General features: G+C 50.6%; 1 protein-coding gene across 1 annotated transcript in view; it reads right to left on the reverse strand.

Moving 5' to 3' along the window:
- The window catches only part of LOC140896674 (immunoglobulin lambda-1 light chain-like), a 165,663-nt gene that overhangs the window by 74,831 nt on the left and 65,831 nt on the right, over window positions 1-25,001 (reverse strand). The gene's annotated exons all lie outside the window — the stretch shown is intronic.

The following is a 25,001-nucleotide window of genomic DNA, read 5'->3' on the forward strand; positions in this document are numbered from 1 at the left end:
ACAAAGTGCCATCAAGCAAAGATAAATTAAAATATGCCTCATATTTACTGTCCTCTGCAGCCAAACTAAACGTCGATATTCTGCGCTGTAAAAGCAAGTGACAGCCCTGCTGTTTTGACGTGATTATTTGAGAGGGGGAAAGAGGTTGGCTTGTAAACAGGAAGTTCCCCACAGACTTTGCATAAACACTCATTAATTAGCCTAATTAGTGTGGAGGAGAGCAGAAGAATTACTTCTTATGTCTTTAGAGTAACAGCCGTGTTAGTCTGTATTCACAAAAAGAAAAGGAGTACTTGTGGCACCTTAGAGACTAACCATTTTATTTGAGCATAAGCTTTCCTGAGCTACAGCTCACTTCATCGGATGCATAAAGTGGAAAATGCAGTGATGATGTTTTATACACACAGACCACGAAAAATTTGGTGTTTATCACTTCAAAAGGTTTTCTCTCCCCCCACCCCAGTCTCCTGCTGGTAATAGCTTATCTAAAGTGATCACTCTCCTTACATTGTGTATGATAATCAAGGTGGGCCATTTCCAGCACAAATCCAGGGTTTAACAAGAACGTCTGAGGAACAGTGGGGGGTGGGGTGGAGGTAGGAAAAAACAAGGGGAAATAGGTTACCTTGCATAATGACTTAGCCATTCCCAGCCTCTATTCAAGCCTAAGTTAATTGAATCCAATTTGCAAATGAATTCCAATTCAGCAGTCTCTCTCTGGAGTCGGGTTTTGAAGTTTTTCTGTTGTAATATCGCAACTTTCATGTCTGTAATCATGTGACCACGGAGATTGAAGTGTTCTCCAACCGGTTTATGAATGTTATAATTCTTGACGTCTGATTTGTGTCCATTTATTCTTTTACGTAGAGACTGTCCAGTCTGACCAATGTACATGGCAGAGGGGCATTGCTGGCACATGATGGCATATATCACATTGGTGGATGTGCAGGTGAAGGAGCCTCTGAGCGTGTGGCTGATGTGATTAGGCTCTATGATGGTGTCCCCTGAATAGATATGTGGGAACAGTTGGCAATGGGCTTTGTTGCAAGGATAGGTTCCTGGGTTAGTGGTTCTGTTGTGTGGTGTGTGGTTGCTGGTGAGTGTGTATAAAACATCCTCACTGCGTTTTCCACTTTATGCATCCGATGAAGTGAGCAGTAGCTCACGAAAGCTTATGCTCAAATAAATTGGTTAGTCTCTAAGGTGCCACAAGTCCTCCTGTTCTTTTTGCGAATACAGACTAACACCGCTGTTACTCTGAAATCTAAACAGAGAAGCCCAAGAAAGGAGTCAGGGACAGGGGATGTCAGTTGCTTCATTTCACCCTGTAGATCAGTGCCACAGCCAAGAACAGAACCAACATTTCCTGATTCCGGCTCCAGTGGCCTAAGGAGCAAACCAGGCTGCTCCCTGATCACCATCTGATTTGAAGAACACAAGCTAAAACTGCAGACAGCAAAGCCCTGCGTCTCTCAGGGTAAAACGTAAAACCCTTTAGACAAGACCTAGAACAGGGCCTGTTCACCAGGGGCCCCATATTTTGAGGACTGATGTGGGACTCCGTTGCTGAAGGGCCCTTTCCTGTCCATAGGCCCAGGGGTGAAGTCCGTGTGCGAGAGAGAGATGGGTGAGGGAGAGGAGGCCAGTCCCAGGGGAGATACTGTCGGGGAGGAAGCCAGGCAGCGATCACTGTGCGTCTGTGGCACAGTAGTAAGTAGCGGTGTCTGCAGCTGTGAGACGGTCTATCTTTAGCCTGCCAGTAGACCCGCTGGTGGAGGGGGTGACCCGTCCTTTGAACTCATCCGCGATGTAGACGGTGTAGCCTGGTCTGAAGGATGCTATCCGGACCAGACTTTTCCCCTGGGGCAGGCGCAACCATTGCATATGACGGTCATTAACATTGTACCCAGAAACGGTGCAGTCCAGCGTAATGGAGTTCCCTGGCTCTGCCTGGGCAGAACTTGGCTGGGTCAAAGTGATCGCGGCCACCCAGCCTGTAAAAGAAAGAGAACAGAGACAGGATTATACCACACCAGAGCAGGGGCCCCTCTACTCTCCAAAATGCATGACAGTCACAAAATGACCTGCCCAGACAAAAGGAAGTTTTACCCTCAGCCCAGGGTCACAGACTGGGTTAAATACCAGAGCTGCCATCCAGTGCTGTCATCAGTTCCTTAGAGACATGACAAAAACCCAACACCTGACAAGAGTCTGCATTTCCCTGCTCACCTGACAAGCTGCACCATGAGATAATGCAAAGACAGCGTAACGGCAGCATGACTGCCGCTGATCTCTGCTTTAGCACAGCGGCGTTGTGTGAAATATTCCCTCTGAAGCTATCGCCCTAAATTCTTATCTCCTCCAGGGAAGGCAAACGGTTCTGCATTTCAGAAGCTTTGCATCTGCCTTCTGTCTCTCCCCGCCTACTCTCCACCTACCCGCTGACTAATGGAGTAGGACGCAGGAGATCTGCCTTCAGGCTGAGATTTCTCAAAATTGCCTGAAGTTAGGCAAATAGCTACTACCCAGCTCCCTTAGGCCCCTTGAATAGCTCAAAGTCTGTGACCTGCGCGGCCAAATACTCACTGTGTGGTGGGAACAGAGGAATTGCTCCAAGGCATCAGTCCTGTCCATCCAGCTCAGTTCTTCAACAGGAGCCAATACCCAGTGCTTGCAAAGAAGGGGCAAGGTTGATTCTCGTGGCAACCTATGGGATACCCTCACCGTAGGGGAATTTTCTTCCCATCCACATTCAGGGAAAGGTTGACATGCTTGCTCCAAAGAGCAGAGACCTTGGACCACCCACTCAGCCTTGCTTTTACTTCGTTCCCCATCAAGCAATGGTTTCCTGCCGTTCATGGCTCTTGTGGGGATATATACATTGTTTGTGAAGGGCTCAGATACTACCCAGGTGGGAGCCATGGAAGATCCTAAACCGAAAGTTATCTTTGATGTTGGTCAAGCCACGTTTTCAAGCGTTGGCTATACAATACAAATGTTTCACTGTCACACGTCTAAATGGTGAGGATTTCTGAACACGGAGTAGGAACTTATTCTCTGAATAGTAACAATGGAGTGAGTGCGGGGCAGAGATTCCCCCTCCCTCACGCTTCAGTGTAAAGCAGAAGTAATTTCACTGCAGTCAATGGGCTGAATTGTCTTCTTAATCACTCTGGTGTAAAGCAGAAATAAGGCCATTGTACTCAGTGAGGCTGGATCATGTCTCATTCACCATGGTGTTAGGCAGGACTAACTCTGCGGGTGTCATGGGGTAACTCTCCTTTTGTGTACTCGTGTGTAAATTAGGAGAGACTCCAGCGTGCAGCCATTATTACCGAGGGGAGAATCCGGAGCAATCGAGCTACTCACAGAGTAAAATATGACTGGAAATGAGGAATGGGAACAGAATCTCACCCCGTGCTAGCATTGCCCTGTTTTGAAATATAAAAAAACAATGTAAAGGCTTAGAGCTGGATCCGGAGGTCATGTGTCTGTGTGCAGTGCTAATGAAGTCAGCATGGCTACGCTGAATTACACCACCGGAGAATCTGCCTCTTTCTAGCAAAGCAATCGGGCTAGATTTTAAAAAGTCTTTAGAAGGTGATGATGCAAAGTAGGCGCCTACTGGGATTTTCAAAACAGTCGTAAGCGGGTTTGGCACCAAACCCCCATTGAAAGGAATGGGACTTAGGCACCTAGCCCACTTTTTTAGTATCTACCTACCTTTAAAAATAAGGACCAGTGTTTTCTTGAAAGTCAGGCTTATATAGGGTGAAAACTCCTCAGACACACAAGACACTTCAAAGCTATTAATTGCAAGACAGTTTTATTTTGGTAGGGTCTTTCATTCAAATTCTCATCCCCTAAAATTGTAAAGACTACAACAATAGGATAGGTTTCAGAGAAGCAGCCGTGTTAGTCTGTATTCGCAAAAAGAACAGGAGGATTTGTGGCACCTTAGAGGCTAACCAATTTATTTGAGCATGAGCTTTCGTGAGATACATGTCTGTATATAAATCTCCCCACTGTATTTTCCACTGAATGCATCCGATGAAGTGAGCTGTAGCTCACGAAAGCTTATGCTCAAATAAATTCGTTAGTCTCTAAGGTGCTACAAGTCCTCCTTTTCTTTTAACAATAGGATAGTAGCTCTTGAGATCATTACCCTGTCTGCTCATTATAGTTAAGAAGGCAGCAGGCAGTGGGGAAACCACAGACTTTCAGCTGCAATTTAAAAGGAAAGAGAAAAGCCATGTGGTTTTCACAGACGACCAGAGAACTGAGAGCGGCTCGATCTCTGTCCTTCGGAGCTCTGCTGCCATCGCTTGCTCAGTAACGGGTATAGCGACCACTGTCTCCGCCCCCGACCTGCGTTACCAACTCCCGGTCATTGTCCAGGGCACCGCATGCTCGCACTTCCTAACCCTTTCCTGCTTCCGCTTGGTCACTACGGGATAGACGTGTCTGTCTCCTTCCCCAGGTTCTGCTGCCCTCTGAGGACCACTGCACCAAGGGATTCCTGTTCCCTCTCGGCCATTGCAGCCTGGTGGCAGATTAGAATTGGAGCCCAGATCACCTCCCTGCCTGTCCAGCACTGTCACCCATATCAGACAGATATACTGCCGCTCAACAGACACGCTGTGGCTCAAAGAAAAGTTTGTTACAGGAATGCCTGGGATGTGTGTCACGCAGAGGGACACAATGGTCTCGGAATGGTTTTTCCAGCTTCAAAAATCTGTGACTCTGTCCTGCATGTTCCTTAAAACATGAGTGCTCCAGTTCAACATTTCTTCTGGATGCAGGACCCACTGGGTGAGATGGTCTTACGTAAGGGTCCTTTTTGCCATTCAAATCCAGGGGTCGTTATTCTTGGCATTTTTGTAACATCTGAAGGGTCCCAACCAAGGTCAGGGTTCCAGTGCGTCAGCTGCTGCCCCTACGCACCACAGGAGACAGGCCTTGCACTCAAGAGGTTTCATTTTAAACACACAAGCCAGACAAAGGGAGTCCCTTGCTTCACTTCACATTGTTTCTGTTCCAGGCTGTGACACTGAACTTCAGATTCTCCCGATTCCCACTCTGCTGGCCTAACCCGCAAGGATGGTGCTTCCCGATCACAAGTTGATTTGAATGACGCACGTTGAAATTGCAGAGACCAAAGCCACAAATCTCTGGGTAAAATTCTAGCTTTGGAGAGGCAGCAGAGGAAGGCCTGTTCCGCAAGGAACCCGCACTCTGAGGACTGATGTGGGACTCCACTGATGTTTGGCCCCTTTACTGTCCTTAGGGCGGGGGTGAAGTTCATGCAAAGAGAAAAATGTGTTCAGTGAGAGGAGGCCAGTTCCACGAGGGATATTGTCGGAGAGGAAGCCAGGCAGCGACCACTTGCATGGTCTGCAGCTCACCATGTCTGCGGCTGTGAGACTCTTTCTCTTTAGCTTGCCAGGGGCACCATTGGTGGAGGGGATAACCCGCCCTTTGAACTCATCCCTGATGTAGGTTGTATCCTGTCCTGAGGGCTGCTAGCCAGACCAGACTTTTCCCAGGGGCTTGTCGGATCCAGCTCAAATGGTGGTCGTTGATATTATACCCAGAGGTGACACAGTCCAGGGTGAGGGAACTGCCTGGCTCTGCCCGGGCAGAACTCGGCTGGGTTAAAGTGACCACGGCCACGAAGCCTGTAAAAGAAACAGAACAGGGATACTGTTACTTCACATACAACCAGGGGTTTAATCTAACCTGTAAAGGGTTAAGAGGGAAGCTTAATATGAGCTGGCACCTGACCAGGGGCACCAGTAGGGAAGCTGAACCCTTTCAAATGGGGGGAAACTGCTGGGTGTAGGGGTCTTTTGTTCTCTCCGACAGAAGCAGCTCGGGCAGGAACATGCTGTAAGGTCTGGGCCCCGTATAAAAATCATCAGCATCTACCTAGAAACTCTTCATTTGGAACCCCAGATATGTAAGTAGGCCAGGAATGTCTAGTTAGACGCAATTAGATTTAATTCTTCATTTTGGACTTGTGGATTCCTCTGTGCTAACCCCAGGTGCTTTTGTTTTGTTTTTATTTTCTTTATTTAACCTTTAAGCTGGACCCAAAGAAAGTCATTTTTGGTGTTTAATCCCTAACAGCCTGAGTTGTCAGAGTTGTTTTCTTTCTTTTTTCAATAAAATGTACCCTTTTTAAGATCACGATTAGATTTCTGTGTCTCAGGAGGTAAAGAGGCTGTGCATATGTTAATCAGCTGATACAACAGCTGAGCTTCCCTTTTCTATTGTTTTCTTTCTGGGCTGCCCCGAGGGAGGGGTGGAAAACCTGAAGGGCCTCAGAAAAAATCTTTCCAAGTGAGGTTTTTCTGGATTGTCAAAAGGCAGTTTTCACTTGGGTGGTGGCAGCATTACCAGCCTGGAGTGGCCAGTATTAACTGTTAGAGTCCTTGCAGCCCCCCGCCTTCTGCACTCGAAGGGCCAGAGTGGGGAACCAGCCCTGCCAGCACCTCAGTGTAAAGCAGGAGGAATTCCAGTGGGGTCGATGCGACTGACTCTCAGTGGAAATTCCATTGTCTTGTCAGGACTAATTCTCCAGTCACTCATTCTAGGGCAGCAGCTCTGAAACTGTGGGTCCGACCATGTTTTAATGGGAGCATCAGGGCTGGTGTTAGACTTGCTGAGGCCGAAGTCCAAGCTCCACCACCCGGGGCCAAAGTCAAACCTCAAGAGCTTCAGCCCTGGGTGGCGAGTCCCAGGCTTACAGGCCTCCCGCCTGGGGCTGAAGCCTTAGGACTCCTGCGCAGAGTAGTGGGGCTCGGGCTTTTGCCCCCCCACACACACCAGGGGCAGCTGAGTTTGGGTGGGCTCAGGTTTCGATTCCCTGTCCTGGGGTCGTATAGTAATTTTTGTTGTCAGAAAGGGGTCACAGTGAAATGACGTGTGAGAACCCCTGAGTTAGGCTGATTCTCCTCTCACTCCTCCAGGAGTGTAAATCAGGAGACTGTCTAGACTAAAGCACTGTATGTGTCAGTGGCTTAAATTTATTTACTCGTGGAGTAAAACACACCCACCCACAAATTTTCTACCCTACGGGGAAAAATTCTCACACTCACACACACACACAAACCCTCCCATGGGCCAGAGCTAGGGCAGCCAGGGAATACCAGTCATTTTGCAGAGGGGCCCACCAGACCCTCAGCTCCCCAGTTCAGCTGCGGAGCGGACAGGACAGCCTGTTGGAACCTCAGGTCCGGATTGGTGGTTTCCAAAACTGCAAAACTCCTGTAACAAAGTTTCTCTTCTGCCCAGTCACCAGCGCAGGTGTTTCCTCTTTCTCTGCTTCTCTCCAGCTTCGTGGGTGCCTCTGACAAAGCGTCTCTTTCCAGGGACAGCGGAATGGGGTGGACCTCAAGGGCAAAGTCAGGTGTCTTCTCTCTGGGAGGCGAGGTGTGTGGCTGGCCCCCTTTTTGTCCCAGGCCCCCTGCTTCCATGTCACTGTGTCTCTCCGGGCGCAGTAATAGGTGGCGGTGTCCGCAGCTGTCAGCGAGTGGAGCTGCAGGGAGACCTGGTTGCTGGTGGTGTCTGTGGAGATGGTGATCAGGTCTTGGAGAGACGGGGTGTAGCGCGTGACCCTGATATATGGATAAACATATCCCATGGATTCCAACTCTTCTCCAGGAAACTGCCGAACCCAGTACCAGACATGACCCTGAGTATTGATGGAGACCCCAGAGACAGCGCAGGTCAGTGTGAGGGGCTCGGAGACCTTCCCCAACCCGGGGCCAGAGGCCACCAGCTGCAGCTGGGAAAGGGCACCTAGAACAAGGAGGGGGAGTCCAAAATAATCATTGTATGGGATGCCCAGAGAGCGCAGTCTCCCTCTGCCTCCCCCCGTCACAGCCACACACACACACACAGAAATGCAAACGGTCACACACAGAGACACACAGAGACTCACACGGCGCCAGGGCCAGCGACAGGAAGACACATTTAATCATTTGCAAAGTCTCAAATATCTCCAGGCCAGCCGCTGACCCAACGGAGCTTGGACAGCTCGGGCGGGTCGGCTGAAGTCTGAGCCTCGGGCTGCAAACCTCTGCCGACACCTGTAATAAATTGTAGCTCACACGCAGACACGGAGATTTGCTCCCTGTGATGTGTAGGGACTGGGTGTTGTCCCTATCAACAGTCTCGGAGCCCTCTGGCGGTCTCCCCTGTCTGCTGCTGCAGGAGCCACCGGAACCTGCCAGAGAAGCCGTGTGGGTTAGTAGCCAGACACTGTACGTCTTCATCTAGATCAGAGGTGGTAAAACTACGGCCCACGGGCCACATCCGGCCCGCGGGACCCTCCTACCAGGCCCCTGAGCTCCTGGCCCCGGAGGCTCTCCCCCGGCCTCTCCCCTGCTGTTCGCCCTCCCTCCGCAGCCTCAGGGCGCCAGGCTGCAGTGTATTAAACTGCTCCGCGTAGGAATGTGCTCCTGGTCGCAGTTACGGAGAGCGATTTACTGCACTGCACCGGCGCAACGCTCTGGGCGGCGCGGCTGTACCACCTCCAGCCAGGGGTGCTCTGTGCTGCGCGGTGAGGGGGCAGGGAGCCGGGGGGGTTAGATAGAGGGAAGGGGAGTTCGGGGTGGTGCTCAGGGGGCGGGGGTGTGGATGGGGTTGGGGCGGTCAGGGGACAGGGAAAGGGGGGAGGGGGGTTGAATGGGGGCAGGGGTCAAGGGGGGGCAGTTAGGAAGTAGGGGCGGTTCTTGGGCCGTGAGAGGACAGAGAGAACGGGTGTTTGGTTAGGGTAGAGGTGGGGGGGCAGTCAGGAAGGAGAGGGGTTTGGATGGGGCGCTGGGGGGCAGTCAGGGGACAGTGAACAGGGGGAGGGGGTGGATGGGGCAGGGGTCCTGGGCCGGGCATCAGGGAACGGGGGGGGGGGTGGATGGGACAGGGAGTCCCTGGGAGGGGGGGCGTCAGGGGGCGAGAAACAAGGGGAGCAGATGCGGGTGGGGGCACAGCCTGAGACAGCCTCCCCTAACCGGCCCTCCATACAATTTCCAAAACCCGATGTGGCCCTCAGGCCAAAAAGCTTGCCCAGCCCTGATCTAGATATTTGGAACTCAGGTCTCTCACGTGTGCGGTTTCCTTAATGTCCAATAAAGAGCAACACAGTCAGCACAGGGCTATGGTGGGTCCGGACCAAGGGTCCATCTCGCCCAGCCTCCTGTCTGCCGACACTGGCCAGCGCCAGGTGCCCCAGAGGAAATGAAGAGAACAGGGAATCCTCGCGTGATCCACCCCCTGTTGCCCAGCCCCTCTCCCCCCTCTCTTTCCCTCTCTGGATGTGGTTCTGTCCCTGCTTACACACACAGCAGTGAGTTTCTCGGTTTCTTTCTTTCTCTCTCTCTCCAGGGGCCTCTGCTTACACACACAGTGAGTTTGTTTCTTTTCTCTCCACCTCTCTCCCTCACTGGCTCTGTCTGTTTAGTAGCTGCCTATTTGCCCTGCCGAATTTTCCAGAGAGCCTAAGGGAGTTAGGCTCCGAACGCCAAAATAAAGGAAAGGAGAAAGTTTAAGCACTAAGGGGAGACCCAGTTCTTGGAGGGGTCTCTGAAAATGCTCATTGTGTTTTGGAGAGGCGGCATGGAGGGTGTTTCCCCACCACAGTACATCACCCAGATAAACTCAGGACCTCGGCCAGAAAATCCGCTCTCCAGGAGATGTCGCATGCCAGTTTGAGGGGCTTTGAGACCTTCCCCACGCCATGGCCCGACTCCACCAGCTGCAGCTGCAAAGGGGGCCTGCAAAAAGGGGCAGGAGAGTCCCAAATAATAATATAACGACCCCCCACTCCAGGGAGCGAAGAATCTGGCTCAAAGCGCAGACTCCTTCATCGAAATGCTCTCATGCAAACATGAATCAACACAACTCCTCTCACACACAGGTGCAAAAGTAACACCAACAGACCCCGGTGGTTGGAACCTGGGACCTGTGGTGCTTAGTGTATGAGCCTCTAGGGCATGAGCTAAAAGTCACTTGGCTGTAAGCTAAGGCTGTAGAGCAAACTCATTAATCTCACTCTAAGTGGGCTCGGTGCCACTAGATGGGACAGAACACCACACCCAGGAGGTGTGTGGCTTACACAAACACACCCACAAATACTCTACCTCACCAGGAAAGCCTCACACTTCCCCCCCACTCACTTCCATGGGCCAGAGCTAGAGCAGCCAGGAAATACCAGTCATTTGGCAGAGGGGCCCCGCAGAACCCCAGCTCCCCAGTTCAGCTGCGGAGCGCACAGGACAGTCTGTTGCAACCTCAGGCCCAGATTGGTGGTTTCCAAAACTGCAAAACTCCTGTAACAAAGTCTCTCTCCTGCCCATTCACAAGCGCAGGTGTTTCCTCTTTCTCTCCTTCTCTCCAGCTTCGTGGTGGCCTCTGACAAAGCGTCTCCTTCAACTTAAAGTGACCTCAGAAGGGGGCGGACCGCAAGGGCAAAGTCAGGTGCCTTTTCTCCGACAGGGGATGCGTGTGGTTGGCCCCCTTTTTGTGCCAGGCCCCCTGTCTCCGTGTCACTGTGTCTCTCCAGGCGCAGTAATAGGTGGCGGTGTCCGCAGCTGTCAGGGAGCGCAGCGTCAGGGAGACCTGGTTCTTGGCGGTGTCTGCAGAGATGGTGATCCGGCCTCGGAAAGACGGGGCGTAGCTGGTACCCCCGTTATATGCGTGTATGTATCCCATGGATTCCAGCCCCTTGCCAGGAGGCTGACGGAGCCAGTACCAGTAGGAATATTGAGTATTGATGGAGAACCCGGAGACAGCGCAGGTCAGTGTGAGGGGCTCGGAGACCTTCCCCGACCCAGGGCCGGAGGCCACTAGCTGCAAGGAAAGGGCATCTAGAAACAAAGGAGGGGGAGTCCAAAATAATCATTGAATGGGATGCCCAGAGAGCAAAGGCTCCCTCTGCCTCCCCCCTGGTCACAGCCACACACACAGAAAGAAATGCAAACATCACACACAGAGACTCACAGAGAGAGAGAGAAATGGAAATGGTAACACAGAGAGACTCACGCGGTGCCAAGGCCAGCGCAAGGAAAACACATTGAATCATTTGCGAGGTTTCAGGTATCTCCAGGCCAGCCGCTGACCCAACGGAGCTCGGACAGCTCGGGCGAGTCGGCTGAAGTCTGAGCCTCGGGCTGCAAACCTCTGCCGACACCTGTAACAAATTGTAGCTCACACGCAGACACGGAGATTTGCTCCCTGTGATGTGTAGGGACTGGGTGTTGTCCCTATCAACAGTCTCGGAGCCCTCTGGCGGTCTCCCCTGTCTGCTGCTGCAGGAGCCACCGGAACCTGCCAGAGAAGCCGTGTGGGTTAGTAGCCAGACGCTGTATGTCTTCATCTAGATATTTGGAACTCGGGTCTCTCACCGTGTGGTTTCCTTAATGTTGAATAAAGAGCAACCTGAGTAGCACAGGGCTATCGTGGGTCCCACCCACTACAGCCCAGTATCCTGTGTCCCCACAGTGGCCAGAGCCAGGTGCCTCAGAGGGAATGAACAGAACAGGAAATCATCAGATGATCCATCCCCTGTCGCCCATTCCCAGCTTCTGGCAAACAGAGGCTAAAGACACCATCCCTGCCCTGCTAATAGCGTTGATGGACGTGTACTCCAAGGATTTATCTAGTTATTTTTTTAACCCTATTATAGTCTTGGCCTTCACAACATCGCCTGGAAAAGAGTTCCTCAGGTTGACTGTGCATTGACTGAAGAAACACTTCCTTGTGTTTGTTTTAAACCTGCTGCCTATTCATTTCATTTCATGGCCCTAGTTCTTGCGTTATGAGGAATAAATAATACTTCCCTATTTACTTTCTCCGTGTATATGTGGATACGTTTAATCTCTCACACACTGAGTCTCTCTGTCTGTGTCTCGTTCTCTTTTTCCCATACCCCCTGCTTCTGATCTTGGTTGGGATTTCCAAAGTTGCCTAAGGGAGTTAGGCACTCAGATCCCAATATAACCCCTAAGGGAGTCAGACTTCCCGATCCTTTCACTGCCTCTGAAATCCCCAACCCCCTCTGTCTCTTTCCCCCCTCCCCCATTCCTCATCTCTCCCCTCCTTCTCACACACTTTTACTGACCTCGACACTGAAGAGCTTGAAAAATTGCAGTTTCCTTCATTCTTTAAAGCAACAGATCTTCCGTGGCCCTAAGAGGGGCGCTCTCATGGGAAAAATTGATTGGCAGTAGGCTAAGTTTCTTGTACGTTTTGTATCCGGTGCTTTTAAATATAATCGGTACCCGAAAAGAGTCGCTAGTGAAAGTAAATAGACATTCAGAATCACACGTTGATTCTGTTGTGTTGTTATTGGTTAGCGTTTGTTGCGAAGTGTTTGCTAACTGATTTTGTGTGTTGGGAATTGATTTGTGTGTAGTCCATTCGGGTTTTGTTTGTTTGTTTGTCGTCATTTCCTAGTGTGTATTGATTAGCTGCTTTGGTGATTACTTTGGGGTTTATTTGTTGCTTTGTTGTTGTTGTTGTTGTTGGGAGTTGGTTTGCTTTTGCTTTTTTTTGTTTTCTCTCAAATGTCTGCACCTTTCAACAGCAAAACAAGCCCTTCCCTTCCGGCTGCATTTCCCTCCCTGGGACTCTCTATCGCCCTGCATGGGCTCGGTTATCATTTTCAGACGCTCACTTTTTGTCCCAGACCTCCCTGTGTCTGTGTCACTGGGTGTCTGGCACAGTGATGCCTGGCGGTGTCCGCAGCTGTCAGGGGTCGGAGCTGCAGGGAGACCTGGTTCTTGTCTGCAGAGATGGTGCCTCGGCCTTGGGGAGACGGGGAGTAGCGCGTGCCCCGTTCCATGGACAAACCCGTCCCATGGGTTCCGGCCCTTCTCCGGGAGGCTGACGGAGCCAGGGCCAGCAGTTACACTCTTCCGTGATAAAGACCCCGGCGGCAGCGCAGGGCAGCGTGAGGGGCTCGGAGACCTTCCCCAGGGCCGGAGGCCACTAGCTGCAGCTGGGAAAGCGCCCCTAGAAAGAAGGATAGGAGAGTCCAAATAAACATGTAGCCAGCTGCTGCGGGGAGCGACGGATCTCCCTGAGCTCCCCCGCCATGCCGCCATTCCCACCGAGATACCAGCTCTTACCTGGTGCCAGCGTGAGGGCAGCAGGAAATAGGTTTTCGGTTTGAAGAGGAGGGTGGGGGAAATAGCATCAAATCTCCAGTTCGGCCCCTGAGCTGACAAAGCCCTGAAATCTCTGGAAATGACAGGGCCAGAGCTGTCCACATCCCTGTAACTTACACTCCACCTCCACCCACACGGCCTGGCCGAGTCTCGATCTCTCTCTCTGTCCTTTTCTGGGAATGCCCCTGTCTCTTCTCCGTCTCTCTCTGGGTGTGGCTTCCTGCCAGCCTCTCTAGCCTTTTCCTCTCTACTTACAAAAGCTGGGCTATTTGTAAACCGCGCCTTAGCTGACACGTGGTAACCTCCGATAGAGGAGGCCGTTGGTAGTTTTCACTTTACCTGGCTGTTAATCCCAGATTCCCCCCAGTGTTTGTGTCCACCCATTGATAAGCATGAAAACTGCACGCTTCCTTCTCCACACAAAAAATGTCCCCTCCCCGACAGTTCTTCTGTCGCTTCACATATACACAATCCTCCCTTCGCTACACTATGGAGTGAGTGGGCCTGTTGACAAAATGCAGTTTGATAGCTCCTGCAAGATAAATGATCTCCAGTGTCCATGTTCAAAAGTGGGGAACGCATTGTTTGTTGCAAGTTCTCTCTCTCTCAAGCTGTGCCCCTAAAAACCCTGGGTGTGGGAGTGGGGGCATGCCAGTACAGTGTGTTGCTGCAGGTTAGAAAGTGCCGGGGTGTGTCCGAGGGGTTTTGTTCATTGGCGTTTTGTTGTTTTCGGGTCTGTTTTTAGTCTTCCTATTTTATCGTCTTTGTTTGTACTTATTCTCACTCGGTTATTTTCCGATTTTATACATTGGTTTTGGCGGGTTTATGTATTGCCTCCGGCTTTTTATGTTGCCTTTTGAAAACTTCTTTCGTTCTTTATTTTTTTATTTTATTTTATTTTTTGCACAGGGGAGCGGGAGGGTCTCTGAGACCTCCCCGGCCGGACGCCACCAGCTGCAGCTGCGAAAAGGGCACCATTTGGCTATGGCGCTCAAGGAGCGAAGAATCTCTCTGTCAGAGACAAATAGTCACACAGGGGCACAAATACCTCCAGACACAGATGCAAACGCAGAGACTCACGTGGGGCCAGGGCTAGTGCCGACAGGAAATATCTAATCGTTGTTCCGCCGTAAAGAATAATCCTGCCTCCGGCTCTGGCCCTGCAGAGCTGTGAACGCCCAGGGTGGCTGCCTAAGCCCCGGGCTGAGGTTCGCGCTTTGCAGCCGCGTGGCTTTCAGAGAGCCGGAGCGCCCGGGGGAAGGGAGCTGGAATGAGGCGCCGAGGAGATCTTCCCCTTTGCACACCCCGAGCAATGCGCTGGGTGGAGAAGGGAGGTGCTGTGTGTCTGTCTGTCTTTCCTCCTCTCGCTGCGTCTCGTGAGTCTGCAGGCTACACGGCAAAGGAGCAGGCAGACCCAAGCCACACTCCCTCCACGGCATCTGTGTCCGTCTAATGTAAGCGCTGCGGTAGGGGTATCCCGTGTTCCCAACCCTCCCACACATCCCCCGGGATTCACTCCTCCCTGGAGCTTCCTGCAGTGACACAGTTTCCCCTCTCTTCCGGCACCGAGCGCGCCGGGTTTCTGCCCTCCGCCCTCAAAGAAGCTGAGTTCAGCCCGAGGACAGGAGGTTTTTGTCTCAGCTCACACCGGCTTCCCCTCACTGTGTCTCTAGCAGCGCAGGGATACCGGGCGGTGTCCCCCCGCCCCAGGCGGCTCATTCCCAGGTACAGCTCGCTCCTGGCCTTGTCCCTGGAGATGGTGAATCGCCCTCGGACCCAGTCCGCGTAACGCTGGCCCGACCCGTCGTAGTTAATACGTGAGACAAACTCCGGGCTCTCCCCGGGACTCTGCCGGTACCAGAACATGTCGTAGCTGCTGAAGGAGAAGCCGGAGGCTTTACAGGAGAGCCGGATGGACTCCCCTTCATTTCTAACAGCCCCCCCGGACTCCGCCAGCTGCTTCTGCGACTGGGCACCTGCGGGAGAAAACACAATGATCATTGCTCATACCTATGGACCCTCACTAGGGTGACAAGGGGTATCTAAGCCACTGAAATAGATAGAGAGACAAGCTGCTAGCTAATACAGTGGAGGAAAGCCCAGATGGGGAGAGAATACAGTAGAGGGGAATGTGCAGGTGGATAGAGAGAGAATACAGCACAGGAACAATGGATGGATGGATGGATGGATGGATGGATGGATGGATGGATGGATGGATGGATGGATGGATGAATAGCGAGGGGAGGGTTAGAAACACAAACAGATAATCTAATAATGGAACATTGTATATATTAGACTGCGAGGGAGGGAGGGAGGGAGGGAAAGAAAGAAAGAAAGAAAGAAAGAAAGAAAGAAAGAAAGAAAGAAAGAAAGAAAGAAAGAAAGAAAGAAAGAAAGAAAGAAAGAAAGAAAGAAAGAATATATGATGATGCCTAGATGGAGAGAGAGAGAGATTAAGGAGGGGTATACAGACAAACAGACAGACCTAGATACACTGTACAATTAAAATCGCATACTCTGAAGGTTCCTTGTATTTTCAGACATTTTCTCACCTTTCCAAGCCGCTAAAAGGAACACAAACTGTACCCACACCGGCATTGCTCGCTGAGCTGCAGGGTAACGTCTTACAGTCAGTATGATGAGGTCAGGGGTTTAGGCCTTAGCTGCACAAAGACAAGGGGCGGCCTTTTCGGTCTATTGCAGTCTCCGAGACGTGGCTGCGGAGTTTGAAAGGAAAACGAAGTCACCCCGCTTCCCACACCACACCCTGCTCCTAAAGGGGGGCGGAGACTCCTGGTTGATGGGTTTCAGGGCGTCCCGGGAACAGGGCGGGTTATTGTGAGGTTCTCACACCCACCTGAAGTGTGACAGGTGCTGCAGGGCACAAGCGCAGACACAGAGCTCTGCTCCCAGCACCTCACAGCCGAGACCCCGGTGAGAAATGCCCCAGCGCAGCCTGAGACCGGCCTGCTGCAGACAAACCTCCCCGGGAAAGCAAACGCCGCTCCAGGCTCGCGAGCAATGGTCTCTGGATGTCGGAAGAGGCTTTGGGATTCCCCTGGTAACTACCTCCCCCAGGGACACAAGGGGCCCCTCATCGCCGGGAAATAAAGTCTCACATCCGGACAGGGGATCAGGCTGCCCCCGTGCAGCCCGGTCTCTTCCCTGCGTTCCTTGACAGGCAGCGACTCTGGCTCAGGTTGGGTGTCACTGGAATGGGGGGGGGACGACTGGGCTGCAGCAGAGGGGCTCCCCCACGCTCCCTGTGTCCCCCCATTCTCGGGCTCACAGCACCGTTTCCGGGACAGAAGCAAAACAGCCTGGGAGCTGCAGGGGGGCTTATCCCAGGGGGGAGTGGTCACAGAGTCCCTGGGCCATGCTCTGGAACTGCTCCCCATGAAGCCAGGCAGGACTCTGGGGAAGTCTCCTCTCTGGGAGCAGCCTGTTTTCAGGACACACAGCTCACCTGGCTTCCCCCTTCCTGGGTCTGACCTCCGAGCATTCAGCATCCTCTGCCCCTCCCTGCGCTTCCCACAGCGAGTCCACCCAGGCGGGGTCCTGGGGAAGCCAGAGGGTCCTGCACCACAGCTTCGCAGTCAGAGGTGACTCTCAGCCAGCCAGTAAAACAGAAGGTTTATTAAAGGACAGGAACATGGTCTAACACAGAGCTTGTAGGTACAGAGAACAGGACCCCTCAGCTGGGTCCATTTTGGGGGACAGTGAGCCAGACAACCAGGTCTGCCCTTCACTCCATGTCCCAGCCAGCCCCAAAATGAAACTCCCTCCAGCCCCTCCTCCTCTGGGCTTTGTCCCTTTCCCGGGCCAGGAGGTCACCTGATTCCTTTGTTCTCCAACCCTTTAGCTCTCACCTTGCAGGAGGGAAGGGCCAGGCCATCAGTTGCCAGGAAACAGGGTGTTGGCCATTCTCTGTGTCCAGACCCCTGCACACACCTGCCCTCTAGGGCTCTGCAATGATCATACACCCTTACCCCACCCCCTAGATACTTAATAACTGCATAGGGGAAACTGAGGCACCCCCACACTATTCAGAGGAAACATTAAGAACAGTCCCACTTCGTCACAGGAGTCTCTGAACCTCCGCAGGGCTGGAGGTTTCCTGTGTGCCCCCGGAGTTACATCTCCCTGATGTCCCCAGCATACACTTCGTTTCCTTTCCCTCCCTGCTCTCAGTGCACTTGGTCCGTGTCCCGCCGCCCCACCGGTCTGTGCGCCCCGCCCGCCCCCGCAGCTAACTTTACCCCTCTGGGCCTGGAGCCCGGGGACAGGAGGTTTTTGTCTCAGTTCACACCGGCTTCCCCGCTCTGTGCGTCTCTAGAAGCGCAGTGATACCAGGCGGTGTCCTCCAGCCTCAGGCGGCTCATTCCCAGGTACAGCTCGCTCCTGGCGTTGTCCCTGGAGATGGTGAATCGCCCTTGAACCCAAGCCGCGTAACTTCGGCCTGTCCCGTCGTAGTAAATAAGTGAGACAAACTCCGGGCTTTTCCCGGGACTCTGCCGGTACCAAAACATGTCGTAGCTGCTGAAGGTGAAGCCGGAGGCTTTACAGGAGAGCCGAATGGACTCCCCTTCATTTCTAACACCACCCCCGGACTCCACCAGCTGCTTCTGGGACTGGGCACCTGACGGACAAAACAAGTTAATGGTCATAATGATCATTGTTCTTACCTGTGGACTCTCACTAGGGTGACAAGGGGTATCTAAGCCACAGAAATAGACAGAGAGAAAAGTTGCTAGCTAATACAGTGGAGGAAATCATAGATGGAGATAGTATACTGTCGAGGGGGAAATGCGATGGATAGAGAGAAAATACAGTACAGGAACAATGGATGGATGAATAGCTACTGGAGGATTAGACACATACAAAGATATGATATAGTGTTGTGAATGGAATGATGTATAGATAAGACTGTGATAAGAAAGAAAGAAAGAAAGAAAGAAAGAAAGAAAGAAAGAAAGAAAGAAAGAAAGAAAGAAAGAAAGAAAGAAAGAAAGAAAGAAAGAAAGAAAACAGGGATATACAGACCTCTGCAACCAAAACACAAACTCTGAGGTTCACTGTATTTTCAAACTTTTTCTCACCTTTCCAAGCTGCTACAATGAACACAAACAGTACCCACACCGGCATTGCTCGCTGAGCTGCAGGGTAAATTCTCACTGTCAGGTTAAAGAGGGTTTAGCCCTTAACGGCACAAACACAAGGGGCGGCCACTTCTGTCTATTGCAGCTTCCCAGCCGCGGCTGCTGGGTTTGGAAGGGAAACGAAGTCACTCCCCTCCCCTTCCCACACCCTGATCCTGGAAAGGGGAGGAAACTCCGGTCTGATGGGTGTCAGGGCCCCCTGGGAGCAGGGTGGGTTATTGTGAGGTTCTGACAGTGACCAGAAGGGTGTCAAACGCTACAGGGGACAAGGGCAAATCCAGAGCTTTGGGGCTAGCACCTCACAGCCTAGACCCATAAGAAAATAAGAACGGCCATTCTGGGTCAGACCTAAGGTCCATCTAGTCCAGTGTCCTGTCTTCTGACAGTGGCCAATGCCAGGTGCCCCAGAGGGAATGAACAGAGCAGGTAATCATCAAGTGATCCACCCCCTGTCGCCCATTCCCAGCTTCTGGCAATGACTCCAAGATCTCTTTCTTGAGTGGTAACAGCTAACTTAGATCCCATCTTTTTGTATGTAAAGTTCAGATTCTGCTTTCCAATGTGCATTGTTTTGCACTTATCAACATTAATTTTCAACTGTCATTTTGTTGCCCAGTCACCAAGTTTTGAGAGATCCTTTCTTAGCTCTTCCCAATCTGCCTGGGACTTAACTGTCTTTAGTAATTTTGTATCATCTGCAAATTTTGCCACTTCATTGTTTACTTCTTTTTCCAGATCATTTATGAATATGTTGAATAGGACTGGTCCCAGAACAGACCCCTGGGGGACACCACTATCTACCTCTCTCCATTTGGAAAACAGACCATTTATTCCTACCCTTTGTTTCCTATCTTTTAACCAGTTACCGATCAGTGAGAGGAGTTTCCCTCTTCCCCCATGACAGCTCACTTTGCTTAAGAGCCTTTGTTGAGAGGCCTTGTCAAAGGCTTTCTGAAAATCTAAATACACTATATCCACTGGATCTCCTTTCTCCACAGGCTTGTTGACCCCTCTAAGAATTCTAGTAGATTGGTGAGGCATGATTTCCCTTTACAAAAACCATGTTGACTCTTCCCCAACAAATCATGTTCATCAATGTGTTTGACAATTCTGTTCTTTACTATAGTTTAAATTAATTTGTCTGGTACTTAAGTTAGGCTTACTGGTCTGTAATTGCCAGGATTGCCCCTGGAGCCCTACATAAAAATTGGTGTCACGTTAGCTATCCTCCAGTCATTTGGTGCAGAAGTTGATTTAAATGATAGGTTACAAACCAGTTAGTAGCCCTGAAATGTCACATTTGAGCTCCTTCAGAACTCTTGGGTGAATATCATCTGGTCCTGGTGACTTATTGCTGTTTACTTTATCAATTTGCTCCAAAACCTCCTCTAATGACACCTCAAGCTGGGATAGTTACTCAGATTTGTCACCTAAAAAGAATGGCTCAGGTTTGGGAATCTCCCTCTGTGATTAATGAAGGTGGGAGGGGGTAGCACCCTCGTGTAACTCCCAAACCATTCAGTTAGGTATAGAATCCTCTTTGGCAGAGGTACCCGAACTGCCCTACCTGTAAAGGGTTAAGAGGTAAACTTAAAATGAGTTGGCGCCTGACGTAGGGAACCAATAGGGAAACTGAACCCTTTCAAACTGGGAAAAAACTGCTTGGGGTGGGGTCTTTGTTCTCTCAGCTGCAGAGGGACAGGGCAGCAAGTGTGCTGTAAGGGTGGGCCAGGTATGAAAATCATCAGCGTCATACCTTGACTTTCTCATTTGAAACTACAGACATGTAAGTAGAACAGGAATGTTTAGACAGACATGATTGGGTTTATTTTTTGTTTTGTTTTCAGTCTTGTTGATTCCTCTGTGCTAACCTCAGGTGCTTTTAAGAACATAAGACCATAAGAACGGCCAGACTGGGTCAGACCAAAGGTCCATCCAGCCCAGTATCCTGTCCTCTGACAGTGGACAGTGGCAGGTGCCCCAAAGGGAATGAACAGAACAGGGAATCATCAAGCGATCCATCCCCTGTCACCCATTCCCAGCTTCTAGCAAACAGGGGCTAGGGACACCATCCCTGCCCAGCCTGGCTAATAACAATTTGTGGACCTAACTTCCATGAGTCTATCTAGCTCCCTTTTGAAGCTTTTGTTTGCTTTGTAATCTTTAAGCTGGACCCCAAGAAAGCTATTCTTGCTGCTTAATTCTTGGAGTTGCTCTTTTAATATCTAGCAATAACCTAATTTTCCAAATGTGTTTTCTTTCTTTTTTCAATAAAATTTCCCTTTTTTAAGAACATGATTGAATTTCTGTGTCTTAGGAGGTAAAGAGGCTGTGCATATGTTAATCAGCTGGTGGAGCAGCTGGGTTCCCCTTTTCTGTTGTTTTCTTTCTTGGCTTCCCAGAGGGAGGGGTGGAAAAGCTGACGGGCCTCAGAAAAAACTTCCCAAGTACGTTTTTTTTCTGGATTTGCAAAAGGCAGTTTTCACTTGGGTGGTGGCAGCATTACCAGCCTGGATTGGCAAGTATTAATTTTCGATTCCTTGCAGACCCCCGCCTTCTGCAGTGGAAGTGCCAGAGTGGGGAATCAGCCTTGACACCCTCAAATACTCAACCCTGAAGACTGATGCAAAGAATAGTTTCTCCACAATGGCCTTATCATCCTCGAGTGCTCCTTTAGCATCTCGATTGTTCAGTGGCCCCACTGGTTGCTTAGCAGGCTTCCTGCTTCTGATGTACTTAACACTTTTTTAGTTATTACTTTTTGAGTCTTTGGCTAGCTCTTCTTCAATTTTTTTTTTTTTTTTTTGGCCTTCCTAATTATATTTTTACACTTCACTTGCCAGAACTTATGCCCTGCTCACACTGAGCACACCAGGTCTTTCCTCCCCCTGATAGAGCTGACTTTGCCCCACTGGGTCTGAGTCGAGGGGGTGGCAGGTTTGTGTCCGAGCTCACACCGGCTTCCCCGCACAGTGCCTCTCTAGCAGCGCAGTGATACCTGGCGATGTCCTCTCATTTCACGCTGCTCTTTCCCAGGTACAGCTCGCTCTTGGCTTTGTCTCTGGACAGGGTGAAATGCCCTTTAACCGAATCCATGTAACATTGGACAGAGCCATGGTGTAAATAAGTGAGACAAACTCCGGGCTTTTTCCTGGATCTGCTGGTACCAGTACGTTTTATAGCTGCTGAAGGTGAAGCCTGATCCTTTATAGGAGAGCAGGATGGACTCCCCTTCATTTCTAATAGCACCCCCAGACTCCACCAGCTGCATCTGCAACTGGACATCTGCTGGAGAAAACACTATAGCACAATGACCATTACTAATACCTATTGACTCTCACTAGAGTGATAAGGGGCCTCTAAGCCACATACATAGACAGAAAAACAAATTGCTAGATAATACAGTAGAGAAAATCATAGATGGGGACTGAAAATAGTAAAGGGGAAGTGTGGATGGATAGAGGGATAATACAAAGGAGGAAAAATGATTGTATAGAGAGATAATATGGTATAGGAACAATGGATGGATTAATAGATAGTGGGGAATTGGAAACATACAAATAGATGAGACAATTATGTGCACGGAACGTTGTATAGATTAGACTGTGAAAGAAAAGAAAAGAAAAGAAAGAAAGAAAGAAAGAAAGAAAGAAAGAAAGAAAGAAAGAAAGAAAGAAAGAAAGAAAGAAAGAAAGAAAGAAAGAAAGAAAGAAAGAAAGAAAGAAAGCATTATGCCTAGATGCATGCAAATGAATGGAGATAGATAGATAGATAGATAGATAGATAGATAGATAGATAGATAGATAGATAGATAGATAGATAGATAGATACTAAGGAGGTGTTGTGACGAAGTGGGACTGTTCTTAATGTTTCCTCTGAATATTGTGGGGGTGCCTCAGTTTCCCCTATGCAGTTCTTAAGTATCTAGGTGGTGGGGTAAGGGTGTATGATCATTGCAGAGACCTAGAGGGCAGGTGTGTGCAGGGGTCTGGACACAGAGAATGGCCGACACCCTGTTTCCTGGCAACTGATGGCCTGGGCCCTTCCCCCCTGCAAGGTGAGAGCAAAAGTGTTGGAGAACAAAGGAATCAGGTGACCTCCTGGCCCAGGAAAGGAACAAAGCCCAGGGGAGGAGGGGCTGGAGGGAGTTTTCAGTTTGGGCCTGGCTGGGACAAGGAGTGAAGGGCAGACGTGGTTGTCTGGCTCACTGCCCCCCAAAATGGACCCAGCTGAGGGGTCCTCTTCTCTGCACCTACAAGCTCTGTTTTAGACCATGTTCCTGTCGTTTAATAAACCTCTGTTTTACTGGCTGGCTGAGAGTCACATCTGACTGCGAAGTTGGAGTGCAGGACTCTCTGGCTTCCCCAGGAGCCCCGCCTGAGCGGACTCGCTGTGGGAAGTGCATGGAGGGGCAGAGGATGCTGAATGCTCGGAGGTCAGACCCAGGAAGGTGGAAGCTGTGTGAGCTGTGTGTCCTGAAGACAGTCTGCTCCCAGAGAGGAGACTTCCCCAGAGTCCTGACTGGCTTCACGGGGAGCAGTTCCAGAGCATCACCCAGGGACTCTGTGACAGTTGTTACGAATTACACCTTGTAGGACACGCACACAACTGCTGCGAATTATACCTGGTAGGACACGCACACAAGTGCTACGAATTACACCTGGTAGGACACGCACACCAGTGCTGCGAATTATACCTGATAGGACAAGCACAGTTCGAATCTAGGCTGAGGCACAGAAACAAAGTCCACAACTGCAGAGTTCCCAAAGGACACTAAGTTTATTACGCTCGAGCGTGGTGCCCCCCTGCTAGCCAGGAGGGGACCCTGAATGCAGATTATACAAAGGTTATATACTTTTTAGCAAAGCATGTTGCCCTCGTGCATCGGAAACCTTAGCCAATAAACAAACCCTTGTCTTATCTACCACCTATCCCTGCTTGGTGCATTCCTCGTGCTATACCAGTATGTTAATTACACAGCATGGTCCTAAAGCTATGCATCAGTAACTTTTATTATCAGGATGGGAGGCCTCACATCAAGGCCAAGAGACAGGGAGTTAGAGACTGACAAAAACCAGATACTGGGAGTCAAGGCAGGCTGGAGACAAGGAGGAGGATTTTCACAGGGATTCAATATCTAAGGATTACTCCTCCTGGTGTATGATGTGCTGGCATTTAAACAATGGTGGGCCCCAAACCAAAATGGAGTCACATGTGCTCACTTTTCCTTAACACAGTGGGGTAAGGGTGTATGATCATTGCAGAGCCCTAGAGGGCAGGTGTGTGCAGGGGTCTGGACACAGAGAATGGCCAACACCCTGTTTCCTGGAACTGATGGCCTGGGCCCTTCCCCCCTGCAAGGTGAGAGCTAAAGGGTTGGAGAACAAAGGAATCAGGTGACCTCCTGGCCCGGGAAAGAGACAAAGCCCAGGAGAGGAGGGGCTGGAGGGACTTTCAGTTTGAGGCTGGCTGGGACATGGAGTGAAGTGCAGACGTGGTTGTCTGGCTCCCTGCCCCCCAAAATGGACCCAGCTGAGGGGTCCTCTTCTCTGCACCTACAAGCTCTGTTTTAGACCATGTTCCTGTCGTTTAATAAACCTCTGTTTTACTGGCTGGCTGAGAGTCACGTCTGACTGTAGAGTTGGGGTGCAGGACCCTCTGGCTCCCCCAGGAGCCCTGCCTGAGCGGACTCGCTGTGGGAAGCGTACGGAGGGGCAGAGGATGCTGAATGCTCCAAGGTCAGACCCAGGAAGGTGGAAGCTGTGTGAGCTGTGTGTCCTGAAGACCGGCTGCTCACAGAAAGGAGACTTCCCCAGAGTCCTGACTGGCTTCATGGGGAACAGTTCCAGAGCATCACCCAGGGACTCCGTGACAGGTGTATACAGACAAACAAAGACCTAAATACACCCTCCAATTAAAAGCACATGACGTGGCTGCTGGGTTTGGAAGGGAAACGAAGTCATGCCCCTTCCCACACCCTGCCCCTGGAGCGGGGCAGAGACTCCGGTCTGATTGGGTGTCAGGATGCCCCGGGAACAGGGCCGGAGTTAGGCTCTACAGGACCTTTTTTTGTCTCAGATTTGCCTAGGGTTTCATGCAGGGGAAGCCAAAGCCATAAGGATTGAGATCCCAGTCATTGACTGGATTTCACTCTGAATACAGATATTGGACTATAACCTATGGACTATTTCCAAAAGAACTCTTTGCAAACACAAGCTCACCATCTCTGCTCCGTATCTGAACCTCAAGAATTGAATTCATGTGGGTAAGTATATTGATCCTTTAACCAACACTCTCTTTTCTTTTTTTTAAATAAATTTCAGTTTAGTTAGTAGGAATCGGATCTAAGATCTTTTGGGTAAGATCTAAGTTATAATTTGACCTGCGTGTGTGGCTGGTCCTTTGGGATCAGAACTTTTTCTTTTGTGTGATGGAATAAGATTTTCAGGAATCCTCATCATATTTTGTCCTGGGTAGCTGGGTGGAGGCCTGGGGCTGGGTACTTCAAGGGAACTGCATTGTTGGGACTGCTGAGTAACCAGTGAGGTAGTACAGAAGCCCTTGTGTGCTGGATGGGTAAATCTAAATATTGAAATATCCACTAGCTTTTCGGGTTTGTTTGCAATTCACCCTAATTGAGCGACCTCAGCTGGCTCCCACTGGGACCACCGTC

Source organism: Lepidochelys kempii, chromosome 13, assembly GCF_965140265.1.
Source record: "Lepidochelys kempii isolate rLepKem1 chromosome 13, rLepKem1.hap2, whole genome shotgun sequence".
Taxonomy (NCBI): Eukaryota; Metazoa; Chordata; order Testudines; family Cheloniidae; genus Lepidochelys; species Lepidochelys kempii.